The sequence below is a fragment of the Corvus hawaiiensis genome, chromosome 1 (assembly GCF_020740725.1).
Source record: "Corvus hawaiiensis isolate bCorHaw1 chromosome 1, bCorHaw1.pri.cur, whole genome shotgun sequence".
Lineage (NCBI taxonomy): Eukaryota > Metazoa > Chordata > Aves > Passeriformes > Corvidae > Corvus > Corvus hawaiiensis.
Window position 1 is genome coordinate 32,093,601 of NC_063213.1, and position 17,282 is coordinate 32,110,882.

Below are 17,282 nucleotides of genomic sequence, written 5' to 3' on the forward strand. Positions count from 1 at the left end.
TCCCTGGAGCCCTGTTCGAGGCCAGGCTGGATGAAGCCTGAGCAACCTGTTCTGGTGGAAGGTGTCCCTGCCCATGGCAAGGGATTGGAACTAGATATCTTTAAAGTCCTTTCCAACCAAAACAATTCTACGAATCTATGATTCTAACTCCTGTAGAGGTTCTTAAAGGCAAACTAAAATATGGAAGAGCAGTAAGTGGCAGTAAAAACAGTTTGCAGAGGCATGTCCTTCTTCATAGAAGTACATTAGGTTAATGGCCATTCTTGACCTCTTCATTTTCTTGCTTGGCCATGCTTGGATTTCATAACTAGTCTGATGATCATAAGTATTATAATTACACAGTCTTAACTTCTAACAATTATTTTATTGTACATATATAACCAGATGAGATGGAAATAAGTCCACAAACAGACCAAAACTACTTTTTAGGATAAGACTTTATAGGTTAATTAAAACCATTCTTGCATGACATTTATTTCTTTCTTCATTAAGCTGGCTGTTCTGCAAAGGTCATCACTTTCTCCACATATGCTATATACAAATGAATATACAGAAGCAGATTTACAGTCTGAATAGGTACACTAAAACTGAGTCATAATAACCCTTTCATCATCCTGACCTTTTGTAATTGTCCTGCACCAAATGCACATATATATGTAGACATGAATATAAAATTAATACATACTAAAAGCAAACTGGAAACTATAATTTAGGGACTCAAGCATGGACATCTGCAAGCATACTGCATTTTAGAAAAATGAGCTTGAAGCTTCTGATACCGTCCATTTTTATTTATGCCATTTTTTATGAATTTAGGTCAGATCTTCATGACCTATTAAAAAAGATCTAATAGTGTATACATGCACAGTTCAGATACTCAGTTTTTTCCATGTTCACTCTTTAATCTGTTGCAGAATAATTTACCAGGGAGGAAGGTTCACCACAGCACTGTCACCAGTAGAAGGAATGGCCCAATAAGCATTGTTTTCACATTCTGTTCCCAGAGCTGAATTCACCCCTCATAGAAATGAACATATGCATAGACAAAATATTCTCATTCAAACACAATAGACAGTGAGCATTGTTAAAATAAAGGGAAATTTATCTGTGGATTCTAAAAAGTAAAAACATAATAATGATTCTTTATCTTGTTTCTGTATCACAGACAGCATTGTGATATGTTTTAATGGTTATGAATAAGCTTCTGTAGGTAAATACTTATACACCATTAAAATACTGCTATTCATAAAGCCTATAAGCACACTAAAATCCAACCATCTTTCCTATTGGGTGTAACAAAGGCAATCTTGGATAATTTTTGCATCAGGAAAGTTTTGGCCAGAAGAACTATAGCAAAACTTCTTCAAAAATTGTCAGGAACTCTTTTATCTCAAGATCTAAGGTGTTCATTGTCAGAAGTGATTAATGGTTTTGATTATAGTTTTGGGGTCAGTCAAGGGGAGATTTCAACAGGCCAGGTTTCAACAGGTGATTAGGACCTACTGGACGATCCTGAAACGTCATTGTTGTCAGCTGAGCCATGCAGTAGTTCTTCCTGGAAATTCTTTAATCTATCTATCTATCTATCTATCCATCCATCCATCCATTTATCTATCTTTAAGGTTGCATCTGAAATAGGCCCACAAATTAAAAGGTTTCATTCTTGGTGTTTTCTGTTCCTGCACTCCCTCTTCTGGCTTTCTAGAATTATCTAGCAAACATCTTATGCCCATGCCTTATGATCCACCCTGATTTTGGTTGTAAATGCATCAGCTGTAGTGATGAGGTGCACTTTCATAGCAGACATCAAAAAAAGGACTACTACTAAATAAATCAGGAAATTACCATAACAGCCAAGCACTTCTGTACATATCTATCCCAAGCAGAGGTTCCCTGGACTTTTAGAAAGCAAAAGTAATCTCAATCTTGGTGCAATGGCTGCCATACTATGGATATTACATAGGGATAGAGATAAACAGAGGGTTTCACTGGAGTGCCCTCTCCAGTCTTCTAGCTTGTTCTCTTGAACTGTGCAGTAGAATTTTGTCTTGAATTTTATTTTCCCAGAAACTAGTAGAATTTTTTCACTAGCTTTCTTCTAAATTGTGTTACAATAGCACTGGTAAATAAACATTCTCCTGCACTGTTCAAAATCCAACTATTATGGTAATATACAGCTGAAATCAATTTTAATGATTTTCGTTGCTGAGCCTGAGAGAAAATTAAAACATGGAGAATGAAATTTTGCATTTTAAATATTGTTCATTCTTAATATTCTTCCAAACATCTTTCCTAACACTATATATCTGTGTGTTTACCTCCCTTGTGACCATACTAGGAAACTGGTCTGAGCTAATATTGGAAAATGAAGTAAACAACACTTTTTTGCACATCTTATGTTATATTTACTAAGGCCTTTTCTAAGTTGTAAACACTCTGGTTTCTAAGTGAAGCACCAAAAAGCATGTAAAAAATGCAGGGGAAAAGTCTCAGGATGATGGAGACTGTTCAAATGCAAACTGAATTGCCATTTACTTGCTCTGGATATTATCCATCTTTCAATAAACTTTGTGTATCTATAAGAAACTCTTGAGATGGCATGATAAGTGTTTTCAGTGTATTTAGTAAGAAATATATTACATATGGACCTCACATTTTCAGTGTTGGAGTTCTACCTTAATAAAGCAACATGAAAATGTGCTTCAAAATGTATATTTAACACAGGAACCAGCATATCCATTTCAGTATGCAAAGTCCAGCTTCTCCATGAATTTCAGCATTCAAGGAGGTCCTGAAACTCAATGGCTTTAGAAAAATGGTCCTTGATTGAAGGAAATTCCTGCCATGGAGAAGTTTCAGGATGCAGAATGGTGATGTTTCCTGCCCCTGCTCCCCCAGTTTTTGTTGCTGTCACCCATGCCACACACCTGCCTGAAAGGTGCCAGAGAAGTGGTGACCAGGCAGGCAGTTTCTACATGCATGAAAAGGAGCTTCCATGGTTTTGGGGTGTACTCTTAGCCCCTGTCATTTAGTGGAATCTCTGCTCTAGTCCTATGAGTACAGCCATCTGTGACTCAGGTGAGTAATGACATTTATTGCTTCACACCGGCATATTTGCTCAGATCTCACACAAAGTGTTTGCTTAGATCTGGTGTATTGCTGTCATGGTGCATTACAGTCTAAGGAGGGAACGAAGTCCCCTTCCTCTTCTGAAAGCCCCCAGCAATTCTGCTGGGTACAAAATCCTAGTAAGCAGCTGTGGGACTTTCAGAGCAATGAGCCTTTTAAATGTCAGCTGATGCATAACAGCGTTATTGTGGTTTGAGGACCTGGGTGTTGCAGGAGGGTGGTTTTATGGGAAATCACTGGAAATTATTACCCTGCATAAAGATCCTCTTGTACATAATTATATGTAAGATTAGAATCAGTAATTCTGCAGGTTTTGGTCTTCATGTATGATGGGATAGTTCACAATAAGTAAATTTTGTTACACCACACAATAAAAGTTGCTGTATCACAGCCAGGCTTCATGGCTATCAGTTCTTATCGAAGTGAAATGTACAGGACTTCGGAAAAAAAAAAGAAAGATAAAGAAAACAAACACCACCCTCACTATCTGGTATTAGAAGATATAATTTGATGGCTTGCAGGGTCACATACCCTATGTAGTTCACACGGTAACTGTGGGTTAAGGTATTAAAGAAAATTAATTTAAAAAGCGCTTATTGATTACTTTTCTTTCAGGGAGACGGAAAACAAAATCAGAGCTCTGATATTTGACTTTTCCAGCGGGCAAAAGCCACGAGTTGGGCACTGCTCTCTCCCCGGCGCTATCGGGCCGCGGGGATGCTGAAGCGCCAGGGCCTGGGCAGCAGCCGGTACCCAGCGGCGGAGCCGGGCAGGGGTGAGGAGCGGGGCTGCGGCCGCCCCCTCCTGGCGAGGCCCCAGCCCGGAGCATCCCGGCTCGGCTGGGCTCCCCCGGCAGCTCGCTGGCTTCGGGGGCGAACAGACGTGCGCCGCAGCGTGCCCGCTGCAGGGCTGCTCAGCGGCTGCGGCTCTCTGGGAAGAGAAGCGGCATCAAAACATAAATAGCTTTTCAAAAGGCAAGGAGGTAGCCCCACATCCCTCATTAGGAGCTGCAGGAGGAGGGACGCCAGCCGCACCCCCGCGCGGGGGAAGCGGAGCGGGAGCAGGCGGAGGCGGGAGCGGGTGTCACCCCCCGCCCGCAGGTGCTGCCGAGCCGCGGGACCCCTCGGCCGCCGCCGGCCCGGGGCTGCACATCACGGCCCGGCCAGCAGGAGGAAGGAAGAGGAAGTGAGAGCGGCGGGTGCCTGTGCGAGCCCGGGATGGGATAGCACCGAGGGCAGCCCAGCGCACCGCACCGCACCGCACTGAGGCGGCGGCGCGGAGCGGAGCGCGGCTCCCGCGGCGGGGGCGGCCGGGCGGCCCCGCTGTGCGCCGGGGCGGGGGGTGCTGCCCACGCCGGGAGGTAGGAGAGTCTCGGTCCGGCGCGGGGACGCGGCAGCGGGGCAGGCAGCGGCGCTGGCCGGGCGGTGCAGGCGACCGCGGGGAGGCACGGGGGCAGCCGGGGAGGAGGACCGGGACGGGGCAGGCGGGCGGCGAGCCCCGCACCTGCCCGGGCGAGCGCCGCAGCCGATCCCCGCGGCGGGAGGTGCGGGGCGGGGGGCGGCCGCTGTCGCTGCGAGAAAGAGGAAGCGCAGCGTTGTGCTTGTCAGTGCGGCGGGGCCTCGGACGGCGGCTGCCGGCGGGGGGGCGGCCCGGCCCGACCCGCCTCGCACAGCGGCTCCTCCCGCCGCCCTGCCCTCTCCGCCGGCCCCCGGCCGCCGCTGCCACAGCCGCCCGCTTCTCCCCGCCGCGACTTCGCCGGCGCCTCCGCCTCCTCCGCCACCGCCTCCTCCCGCTCCTTCCCCGCCTCAGCCCCCTCCCGTGCCCTGAGCAACCCTGCCCGCCACCGGCTGCTCCTGGTGGCCGGAGGCCGCTGGCGAGGGGCGGCGGACGGGAGCCGCGCACCTCCGGGCGCCGGGGGTGAGTGGTGGCGGGGCCTCGCCCGACCCGGCGGGACCGGCGCGTCGCTGTGCGGTGGCGGGGGGCCGGGGGGCGGCGTGCGGGGCAGCGGCCGCGGCCGGACCCGCGTGGGTTAATGCGCGGGGTCAGGCCCGGGCGGAGACTGCGGCCGCAGCAAGTGTCCGCACCGCCGCGGGCGCTGCTTGGGAGGAGAAGCCTCAACTTTGAAGCAAGTGCATCCCCGCAGGCAGCCAGCTCCGAGCTCGGCGCTGGTACCCAGCCGCCGCCTCCGAGGGCATGCCTCCCCCTCGACCCGGCATCCGAGAGCTTTCTAGGGGGTTGGAGGGGGTTGCGTGTGCTCCTTTTCCTAAGTTTATGCTCACACAAGTGATCAAACCGCTGATGAAATTCAGATGAAATGATTGTTCTGAAATGTGGGTGGCGATTATGCAAAGCCACAGCGTGCAGCCTTGTAAAGCAAGTGGGTAGTGGGTCTAAAAAGTTACATTTGTAAAGTTTTTTGGCTCAAAGCCTTTGCAAAGTTTATTTTGAATATCTTTTGCTTGCAGAACTAATACAACTGTTCAGCTGTCCCCTGAGAATGGTGTAAAGTAAATACAGGAGTTCCTGAAAAATAACAGTGAGTACATTTCAAATCAGCAACGTTTTGTTGTTAACTTTATAAGAATATCCTTTAACCTGCCAAGGCTCAAAATGTGTAACAAACACAGTGAGAGTGCCAATGATAATAACGGTGGAGGAAATGTACCGTGTGTTAATTGCTTTAGTACAAACATGGTTGTCTATGAGCTGTGTTTCATGATGCTGCAGTTATGGTGTAATTCCAGCAAGGGATGTTTTGAAGTGTATTTGTAAGCAAATGGGTTTTCTTTTGCTTTTGTCCCTCAGCTGCCTGATTGCCCTTGGTTAAAATATTTGTCTTTTGAGAAGAGGGGGAAACTGAGTAAGAACTGTGCTGAGTTCTGTATCTCTGACTGGGGATGTCGTTTCCTCCTCTTTCCCCTTGTCTGGTTCTTCTCCTTTCCCCCAAATGCATGCACACATGCATGCCATCTCATCTTCAGTTATATAACCTCGTAGACATTTATGGATCATTCATTGTTCGCATTAGTCCCATTCTTTCTGTGTCATTCCTACTTGATTGAGTGGCTTAGGCAGAATATTACAGAGGAAAGAAAATACATTGAAATTTACATAAAGTTCTTCCAGTTTGAGCTGCAAGTTTGCACTCTATGAAGGTTTTCTTTCCCTGATTGCACCCCCCCCCCCCTTTTTTTCTTTTTTTTTTCTTTTTTTAGCTGTATAAGTAGGTGGTTGGGATCTAATCTGATGACCGGTAACTAGATAAGGAGGAGGAACAGCAGCAGTGACAGCTTGCTGGTAAAAGTCCCTCTTGTGTACTGCTAGCAAAATATCCATTAACACACGTCATAAAGCTGTTGAAAGTACTGCAGCAGCTTTTAAAACTCACCAGTCAGAGAAAATAAAGATTAATATGGTTAAAACAGGAACATGATGTGAAATGGGTATTAGTAAAGGATACTGTCAGTGCAGTCTGTGGATCTGAGCGTGTGAATTAACTCGTCTAGAGGCAAACCTGAATCACAATTTATTCATACTGGAAAGGTTGCATAGGGGTAGTTGACTTTCTTTTCTCTCTCTTTGTAATCTCTTTGAAACTCAGTGTACATTACAATACACCTGCCTTCTCTGTAGCTTGCAGCTTTGCTATGAGTATCATTGTCTGAGGATTTGTTCTAATGAACAATTTGGTGATGGCGGGGAGGGGGGAGAGAACTGGTTTCTATACTTACCATTTTGTTATTTTTCCTCATATTCTCCATATGCCAGGAAAAACTTAGTAGGTGCACAGTTGAGACAGATTTTGCTGAGGGGAGAGGAAACACTCTTACCTGCTTTCTCTGTAGTCGTGGTCACCAAAAGTATCTGCAGTTCCGCAGTTGCCGTTATATAACCTGATCAGGGGTGTTCTTAAAAGCAAGTACTTCTGTTTGGATGCAACATATTGTATACATTGTCCTACAAAGTTATTTTTTAATGCCATTTTACTCTGGTACTGGTCAAAAAATGCTGACTATGGTATGTAAAGGTGTAACTGTTGCTGAAACACTGCTGTGTGCATTGAACTTCCTGACAGCAATGCTGTGAGGTAGTGAATTGCAGATCAAGAGTAACGTGGTGCTCCGCCCTTCCTTCCGCTCTTTGTTTTTTCTACCTAGTAGAAGTCTCTTTGATTTTAAGGTTTGGGCTCACAGACATGCATTCTCACAGTGTCCAGCCTACAAAGTGGTGTTGGAATATGATCTCATGTTTTCCATGTTGATACACAGAGAGCAGAGCTCCTATGCTTACACATAAAACTTGTTGCTTTCTTCTTTTGATACTCTCGATGGCTTCAGTATGTGATGGAGTGAGTGGCTAATGTGTATAGATTTAACTAACTAGGAAAAGGTTTCCCCAGCTCTCTGCTAGTGTACCTGCACACAAACATGCAGTGTCCTCCTGTTCCAATACAAGCATTATTTGCTGTTTGTTTTGACATATTGCCAGCCACAATGTTTCTAATTCTGATTCTCAGATAAGGATTTGCTCTGGACTTAGATGAGGCCATCAAGTACAATTTTCCTCTCGAGCTGAGATTTTGCTGTCACTTGGTAGTCAGTTTCCTTGAAATAAACAATCTCCTTAAAATTTATAAGCTCTCTTTGTCATGCTGTGCTGTGAATGTGCAGCATGTCCTTGTATTAAAAAACTCCCCACATTTGTTGAAGGTGATGGGATTTTGGGAACCTCGAGAGCTAGAAAATATCATATACCCTTGGATCAAGCAAAAGTACTGTTGTCTCTTCTGGTCTATTTCTCTGCACAGTTATACCAGGGTCTGGTAGACTTTCTCTGCTGCTGTGTCCCTGCACTGTCTGGAAAGTACTATTTGAGTGAGAATGAGTTGGTCAGATTTGACTCCCCATTCAGTCATCATTCTATTAAAAAGAAAATTTCAGAAAAAGAAAAAGGCTTTACAGTTTTTCAAAAAAAGAAAAAGACTTTACAGTTATGTTGTCTTTGTTGTTGTTTGAACACTTGAATCTACAAATGGCTTGGTAACAGCTATCAGACCACTGTTCAGCAAGGTATGTGTTGTATCTTTAAAAGATTTCCCTGCTTTGAGTGAGGTCTTTTTTAAAAAACGTTTCTTGTATTCGTGGCAAGAGGAATGTGCCAAGTACACGTTGCTAAACTTGTGTCAATTTAACAGAGCAACTGTTTAAAGAATTTAGAATAATTTTTCTTCCACTCAAGTCAGTCACCTTTTTTTTTTTTTTTAACTTTTCTTTTTTCTCCTCTCTCTTAAAATATAACACTGGAAAAGGAAAGAGAAACTAAAAGCAATTGGCAGAAGTCAGTATGTTGGCAAGCATTTGATAGTACTGATCAAAGAGGTGATAATATATACGTGACACTTAAATAAACTGCATGCATATGGTTTTAGAGAGATTAATGGAATAGTCACAAAATTGCAGAGCTGTCTTTTGCTCAGCATTTTTGCATCAAGCTATTTGCAAGAATTTGGTATTGTGGTGTGATCTTTCATTATTGCTAATGTGAGACACAAAAGAGAGATTGAAGATAATGTCACAACCTTCCTGCTAGCTTCCTCTGTTTTCTGATCACTGTTAACATTGAGGAAGAATATTAATGAGAAGTCTATGCTCCAGGGGATAGTTAGCATGCTTCCTCTTCTCTCCATTTCAAGTCTGACAGAGGAAAACTTCTGTGTTCTGGGCAGGCACTAAGTGGCTGCTGCCACATGTGTGGTGCCCATCGGTAAGTAAGGTACTGATTTCTCACGCTGCTGAGCAGATTGGTTTGTAAAGCACAGGCCTGCACTCAAGAGCAAGGTGAACAGGGATTCATGTGGTGCATGCTTGCAAACCCTTGAAAGTGCATTGATTTATTTTTCCTAATGGCAGGTTTCCAGTGTATTTGATTTGTCTGCAGTAGGCTTGTTTTCAATGGCTGCTAGGAGAGGAAAGTTAATTGCGAGAAGTTAGTGGACAAGGCATTTTTTGTTCAGCAGTAAATCACACTATGATGAAGGCTTGAAGATACTGCTGGTAGGGATCCCCTATAGAAAAGTGTTTTAGTTTATGTACAAATGAACTCATTTTGGTGCATTTCTAGGGAGTAGCCTATGGAGCTTTTTGAAAGCTGAGTATACTGTCTGGAGATGTTATGCAAATATGACAAGGGACCTATTTTTACCACCTTTGAGGACATAAGTCTCCTTACTACTGTTTCTGCTGTGTTCCATTTACAGTCAAATAGCACTGATAAATTCCACAGAAGCTAGCACCAGCACAAGGGAGGGAGTGGGAACTACGAGTCAATGCTGAGGGGAAAGACTTCCCCTCTCAGATGGAATTAAGTTGATTTTAAGTGTTTGTGAAACATCATCTTCAGTAAAGAGGCTGGGGATGGGAGGTGAGAGGGTGGAAAATAAGAAAACAAATTATTCCCAAACAGGTTTATTACAAAACAATAATTGTGTCCTAGCTATGTGCATTTTCTCTTTTGCTTCTGCTTTCCTTCTGATTTTTATTTCTTAAACTCTCCTTGAAACTTCTTCTTCCACATTTGCCACTTCTACTTTGGCACCTTATTCTTCAGTCTTTTGATGTATTTATCTATCCCAGCTCTCATGATTTCAAGGTCTTTTCCCAGTCCTTGACTTCTTTATCCTGGGAACCCTTAGGTTATTATTCACATAAATAATTCTATTTAAGATTTCCAAGAAAAGCTGTGGCCTGAAGTGTGTATCATCTCCTATGTTCTTAAAATCTCTAGCTCAAAAAGTTTATTGTACAGTCCTAATTTAGAGTTTGCATAGGAAGTGTAAATCTGTCTCTGAAATATTGTGTCATCAGGGATGGTGTAATTTCTTTATCAGCTACATGGATGCACATATAATGACCTGGCTCTTTTTCTGGTTGATCTTGCTTCAACTGAAAGTGAGGATGGGTCACTGCTTCTAAGAGAACTTCAGATTCTGGAGATGTGATGGCATTAAACTCCCATTCTTTAATACAGGAGAGGAAGCTTGTTAAAGACTATCTAATCTGCCTGAGCTTTTTGCAAATTAGAGAGTGTTCATGAACCTGGCCAAAATGCTTTGTGTGGACCTTATTTTCCTTGGTGAAAATGTATGAAGTTGACAACCCCTATCAAATACATCCAACATTTTGAAGTTATACAGGATATGCAGGGTTTGACAACAGGCTCAAGTAATGCTGTCAGCATTTCACCCTTCCTCCTTCAGCTGAGATTTTTATGTGTGTTTTCTGAGACTAGATGACTTGTGCTATTCCGAGGTGGTTTACTTCTAGCTCATTGTCAGCTGCATAGTAAAAATGGGAAGATTCAGGTCTCCTGATGTAGACTGTTGGAAACTTCCACAAAATTCAGTATGTAGTTGTCCTTTCCTGTTACCATGCACACACTGTAAGTACTTTGTGCATTCGTTTGTGGACTTGAAACCCATCTCTATTCCTTCTGATGGTGACATGATCTTTCGTGTAGTAACAGGAGACGCATAAATGTTGCGGAAATAGGAGAATGATTTTTATTTTTTAAATGTAGTTAAAACAATTTTTCCTATGTTTTGGAGTGATGGAAAGAGTTTAGCAAAACCAATGTTTCAACAAACTCCTGCAAAATGAGGTTGTTTTAACACTTTCTTCCATAGATACAGACAGAGTTGTTTTAGCTAGCTATTCATATATTCTCAGTACATGCATGCATTCTGCTGCTTGAATTTGTAGCTGAAGTGAAACTATTGCTTACCTATTTTTCATTCTCTTCGGCCAACATACATTTATCATATGGTCCAGCAGAAGTTTGAGGGATATGTGGGTTTTAGCAAAGATACTTCATGTGAGGAGTTCAGGCTTTCTGTCTGGCTAGACTGGAAATTTGCGGTATTCTTCTTTGAATCTTGTTGATGTGACCGTAGCAGGGGTGACTCTTTAAATTGCTGCTTCGTATTTTAAGATAGGCGGTAACCTGTTGGGGGTGGGGTGATGAGGAATTTATAACTATTCATATAATACCCTCTGGCCAAACAATAAATCTGATTAGCACATTTTTTCCTCTAATAATAAGAAGAGAAAAATGTCTATGACACAGGTTGGTATAAAACAATTTTTTTTACTCTTGGTGCCAATGAATGTGCTTGTTACATACCAGCGCAGTCTTTTCCATTGCTTTGCTTTCTGGTACAATTGCCACATTAGTTTTCATAGCAACAGTTGTGGCTTCAGCTAGAAATTGAAACCTAATAAATGTTGGCTCTGCACATGGACTTTTGGACAAACTTTTTCAGTAACACTGAGCCAAACCAACTGGAAAAAAAAAAAATTCCTAAATGTAAGTACTTGTCCTTGCATTCTGGAAAAGATATCTAGTATACCCTTTGGTCGCTAGGCTGTTAAAATATTGGAGTATTGGTGTTTTTCTTTTTTTTTTTTTCTCCCCTCCCAAGATTTCTTTTTTTTTCTTCTCCCTTCAAGCACCAGCGGACTCATCTGTTGAAACTCTACCCCCTGTGGTTCAAGTACATTCCTCCTATCAACCTTTTCACCCCACCTCCCACTGTCCACATTCATACATGCGCTGAAATCTCTTCTGCTCACCAAATCTGCAAAATTCAGGCCTATAGGTGGGGTCTAATTCTGAGCTCTACTTTATGTAGGTCTAAAATCTCCTCTGTAGATATGCATAACTTCTCTTGTTGTCCTTGATCTCCTTTTTCTGGAAAAAACAAAGGCAAAAAATTTGAAGAAATAGGAACTCCCATTGAAGACCAAAAGACACAACATTTGGTGTGGTGGTTGGAAAAGGGAGAAAGCCGGGGGAAAAGGAGCCAGTCAACCAAAACAGTATAAAAAACTGAGTGAAAATGTAATGTCTTTTTCATTTTGGACCACTTAATACAATTTTAACCATATTTATGGCAAATAAAGATTTGACAGCTAGTGCCAGTTCCAGAAAACAAGAGAAAAAGTGTAACAAAAATAGTTCAGACCTTGAACAAAAATACCACGTTGTTTGGGGATTTTTTTTAATTGTAACTAATGTTAGAAGTAGGTCAGTGTGTGTGGTCTTTTTTGAAAAGATTGATGTGCATATTTTAGAGCTAAAATTGAAACTTTTGTAAAAGTGCAAATGTGGAAAGCAATTTTAAAAGTGGGGAATCATCTCACTGCCCTGTATTGCTCTGAGCCTTTCTGTGTCCTGGCTTTTTTCTCTGACATATTTGGACAAACTGTGGAAACTTGGGCATCTGTTCTGCCCTCTGTATGAAATGGTGATTTCAGTCTGTATTTCTTGTATTAGCCTTAATATGTACCCATGTATAGCATCTTTCATAAACTTTTTTTAATATCCAGTGGTCTGGGCTTTTTTCTTGACCTGCTAAAAATAGCCCATTTTTTCCTTCAGCTACCCTAGGGATTTAGCTTGTTGGAAGTGTCTCTGTGTGTGTGTTTGGGTAACAAGAGTTGGTCATGTCATGCTGTGTTGGGATGGTTTTCTGGAAGGTAGAGGTTTCAGAGACTTCATCCCCTGTAGCTGTAAATGACTCAGAAGACACATTATGATGGAGAAATGTCTGCTGAGGGAGAAAGGGAAAGAAATAATCTGCATAATTTTAAATCCACGTTGGAATTAGAGTTCTATTTTGAAGCAAATACATAAATAAAAGGGTCTTGGGCAGTTTACACTGGGATTTTAAATTGGTCTCCTGGCTCATAGGCCAGAGGGATCAAAACATCCACAATTCAGTGGTGTGTGGATTGAAATTAAACCAGTAGGTTTTAAGATTTTTTTTTTTCTATATGCTCCAAATTGCTTAAATTTTGTAAAATTATTAATTTCACTCTAGAGATGGAGAGGCTTTTAGCTTTGAATTAATTCTGTATAATTAATATATGAAGGTTGAAAAAAACAGCTGTACTGACCTATAGGCTATGTTTTCTAATTAAAGGGATGATGGCATAAGGGAAAAAGCAGTTGGACTTCCCTCCCCTAAATCAGTATGTAGAGAACCACCAAAATAGACTAGAAAATCAAACTTAAGTCAACCCATAGGTCCTTTGTTTCCAACGAATCGTTCTTGCTGTGTTCACTGGTCTTCATAAGCTTGACTAAGGGGATAAGCCTTGCTTTCCCATCTTGAGGCTTTCTCTCTTATCTATTGAAATTCAGAGTTGAGGGCCCCCTTTAGAGAATATCCTGTCAGTAGCTGTCTCTTCTGTAACAAAGAAGCCCCAGCTGTGGATGTGGATTGAACAGAGAGGTAGCCTCTCAGGCTAGCAATTTGGAGTCATTTAGGAGAACCAGTAGTTTTAATTTAATTTGGAAATGGTAAGCCTGAGTCAGTGCCATTTTCATACTGCTGATGTCTTGCTTTTGAATTCAGACAGTACCTGGGCAGGTCCAGTGGTTTCTGCTACAGGTTGTTTATGAGATATGTAATTTCATTGTTATGACATTGTGCTACTATGTAGTTTTAATGTGATGGAAGAGATGTTGTAAATCACTGGTTTGACATCGGAAGAATGTAGTTTTGGTCTTTGCATCAGGTAAACTGGTGCCCTGAGTGAGTGCATCCTCAGGATTGCTGCCCTCCAATGTTTCAGCACTATCACTGTTCCAACAGGAAGGAAGGAGAGGAGAATTCAGGTGTGCCACAGTGCAGATTCTGGTAACAAGTGCATAACACCAGTGGACAGGGCTCATAAAATGTTTTCTACATCTTCTAGCTTCTTCATCACAGTCTGTTTCCAGCAGCCTCCTCTGTGTTGGGATAGACAAGTGTTAGTTACGGATGTATAATTACAGCTAAGCATGTAATTAACTGCATTATCAGTAGTAGCCAAGCAGAAAGAGAGTTGTGAGTTTTCATTATGGTGGTCTATGTGTGTTGTCATTTCATATGCCTCACTGCATGAGACAAGAAGCATGACTTAGAGAAGCCTTGGGAGAAAAATATCTTTGTTAAAAATTAATCTGGATCACAGAATGGTTTGGGTTGGAGGAGACCTATAAAGATCATCTAGTCCGACCCTCAGGACCTATTGTTTTGTCAAAAGTAGTGCCACTGGAAAAAAGAGTTATTTAGTTGTAATACTGTTAGCTTGTGAGGGCTGCAGCAAGATCTCTTAATTTACGGTATTTGCTGAAAGAGAAAGGTAAGTCTGGTGCTGTCAATGTGGTCACTTGATCTTTACCCGCTCTATGGAGAAGTTACAAGTGGGAGCAAGGCAAGGTTGTGTTCTGTATTCATAAAGGTAACCTGAAGTGGTTAGAAAACTTAGAGGTTGTTTTGAGCATCTTCTCAAAGTTAATTTAAAAATATAAGGGCAGATAGTAGGGTGAATGTAGACACAAAGAGATATATTTGCAAGCTATTTTCTGAATAAAAGCTGGGAATTGCCTCCCCTAAAGACCACACGGACAGTATGCTCCAGATTGTAATATGAGCTTCTTGCTGTAGTTGTAGTGTTTTGGTGAGATGATTTAGCCAAACAGGGCAGAAAAGATCTGCAATCAATTTTTTTCAGATACAGACAGAACTGAACTGCTCTGTCTGTTGAATAATATAGTGGAATTCCCACCAGATACTGGGAAAAGTTCAGGGCAACTCCATTTAGGTTTAGCTTTCCAGTATTTGTATTGAATAAACCTACATAGCTGTAGATAGAAATTCTCGAACTCTTGGTATACTAAAGGCAAAAAGTGTTTCACAAGTATTAAATTCAGTTTGAGATATCTGCTACTGTTTTCATTTTTTAATCTAATGGTGGCATAAAGCCTATTGAACATGAAGTCAAAGAAAAAGGCACATTTTAGAAGGCACTTTGTCAATGGAAATGAACATAGGTGGTTTTAAATTCTTACTGGACAGCTGAATGAGCTCTTAAAGGAATGTGCATGAAGACTCTGGAAATATCTAGATTTCATGAGTGAAGGACCGTCTCTGTCTTTCCCCTCTGAATTAGAGTGGATTGTCCTGAATAATTCTGTAGGCAGTGGTTCTGTCTCATGAGCAGTACCTGCTGCATATTACTAAAGGTTGTCCATAGATGAAAGATCATAAAGTAGCAATATGATGTAGTTGAAAAATACTAACCCTTGACACTCTTCATGATTTAATGTTTTGTATTCATACTGGTTTTATACTGGGATATCTACACTTGGAACTGAAAAAAAACTCTGAAGGTTTGGGGGTTTTGTGTGTTTGGTTTGGGGTTTGTTTGTTTTGTTTATTTCAAAAGAAAACCTTCATCTGTAACTTTTTGCTATCTTAATGGAGAAAGCTGTCCAGGGGTTATCTTGTTCTCATACAGTGAAAGCTGGTAATAACTTGCCATAATACTTCCAATAAAAATGTTAACCAAATAATTCTGAACAGCTGGCATAACTCAGTTTCTCAGGTTCTCTTGCTAAAATAAAATCATTTGGTACAGAGGTGCTAAGCTTCTAGAGTATGGCCTTTAGAAGAAGAAGAAAGAGAATTATCTCAGTTACAAAGTGCTGTAAATGTTGCTTCTTCAGTTGAGAGCTGTGTGTAACATCTTTGTGCAGAGAATTAGTCCACGTAGTCACAGTTCAGCATTTAAAGCCTTGAATGAAAAAAATTAAGTCAAAGAAAGGAAAGCACCTTCCTCGAATTGTGTAAGAAACTGATGCAGACTTAAAATATGCAGAGTTCCTTTTTCCTTTCTGAGGTCTAAAACTGGTCTTCAGCTACTTTTGGTCCCATTGAGGAACTCAGGAAATCAGTGAAAGCTGAGTGTGATACATGTGATAATTGCAAAGGCTTTTGCTATTTGCAGAACAATCTGGATACCTCATGGGAAGAAGTTATCTGCTTCTTTCCCACTGGTGTGCTACTAAAGCAGAGTATTTAGGAAGAGAAGGAGCTTCTCTCATTTTGTGTTGGTAGAGCAACTATGTCTTAGGAGCAGCAGTTTCCCTGTTGTTACCCTTGTAGACAGAGACTGGGTTGCTTAGACATTGGCATAAAATAAACTGTCTTTCTGTGATAGTTATTTTAAAGTATTTCTGACAAAAAACAGTGTCTTTCTGCAGTTGTCAATGGCTTGCCTTGCACAATTGTTAGAAGAAGAGCAAGACTGTAGGAAGAACCAACAGAGATTTGTAGCGTTTGGCCTCACCACTTGCTTCTGCAGAAATGACTACAGATACTAGAATGTTATTTACATCTGTGGGTATATGGATCCCCAATGTAATATGTTTTACTTCTATTCTGCAGAGCATTTTTATGTCGGTAGGAGGAGCAGGTATTCATTGCTGGTGAAAAGCATTGTACGTTACCTGCCCCTTTGGAAGGGAAATTTTATGTGTTTATATTTAAAAGCTGCCAGTGCCAGAGGCATTTTTTTATTATTCTCATTTTAAAAACCATGTCTTGGACTTCCTTATCTCCTCTTACCAAAACAAAAAAAAAAAAAAAAAAAAAAAAAAGAGATTGTTCAGTTTCAGGCTCTTTGTTGGAACTGTATTGCCAGGAGCCTTCCTGGCCTCTGGCACTATCAACAGAAAATGCAGCTCTTGAAAGAATGGAGTATAGTTTCCAAAGGGCTGCTGGAGGGGGGAGAGGATAGCAAGACTGGCAGTGAAGGGCAGAACTTGGCATTGCAAAGAAATGGCAGAAAAAACATTCAGGTTCCTTGAAGATTTTGACGATGGTAGAATAAGGTTGAATGAAGGCAGAGAAAAGAGAAATAAAACAAGTGGAAGGGGAAAACATTAGCAGGCCCCAAAAGGGGAGGGGAAGGTATTGTCAGGTTTATTTAGGTCCTGTCTTTCTTTCAAGATAAGCCTGAAAGAGGGAATTGGTGCGCTCTAGTGCTTTAGTTTAGCAATTTAAGTGTATGTGATATATAATTTTGGGGGTTTCTCCCACACAAAGTCACACAGGCTTAGTCTGTCAGGTGTCTGGAAACTGAGGTTGAATATGCTGAGCCGTTTTATAACTTACAACTGACTGAAGAGTAGAAGAGCAGAACACAATGGCACATTCATTAGGTAAATATTCCTCAGTCACACCTCACAGCTCTAACACATGCTCATTTTTATATAATATATTGCCCAACAGGATGCAAGGTCACTAGCTGGTGGCAGGCAGGAGT

General features: G+C 41.9%; 1 protein-coding gene across 3 annotated transcripts in view; it reads left to right on the top strand.

Annotated features, from left to right (window-relative positions):
* The first annotated feature begins 4,462 nt into the window (after positions 1–4,462).
* Positions 4,463–17,282, top strand: part of ELMO1 (engulfment and cell motility 1) — a 311,991-nt gene continuing 299,171 nt past the window's right edge. For 2 of the 3 annotated variants that reach the window (XM_048298911.1, XM_048298938.1), the window contains exons 1-2: positions 4,906–5,046; positions 5,595–5,665. The gene's annotated coding sequence lies outside the window, so the exon portion shown is untranslated. Of the gene's footprint in view, positions 4,490–4,905; positions 5,047–5,594; positions 5,666–17,282 lie in introns of those variants that run through there. The other variant, XM_048298919.1, reaches the window with a different exon arrangement.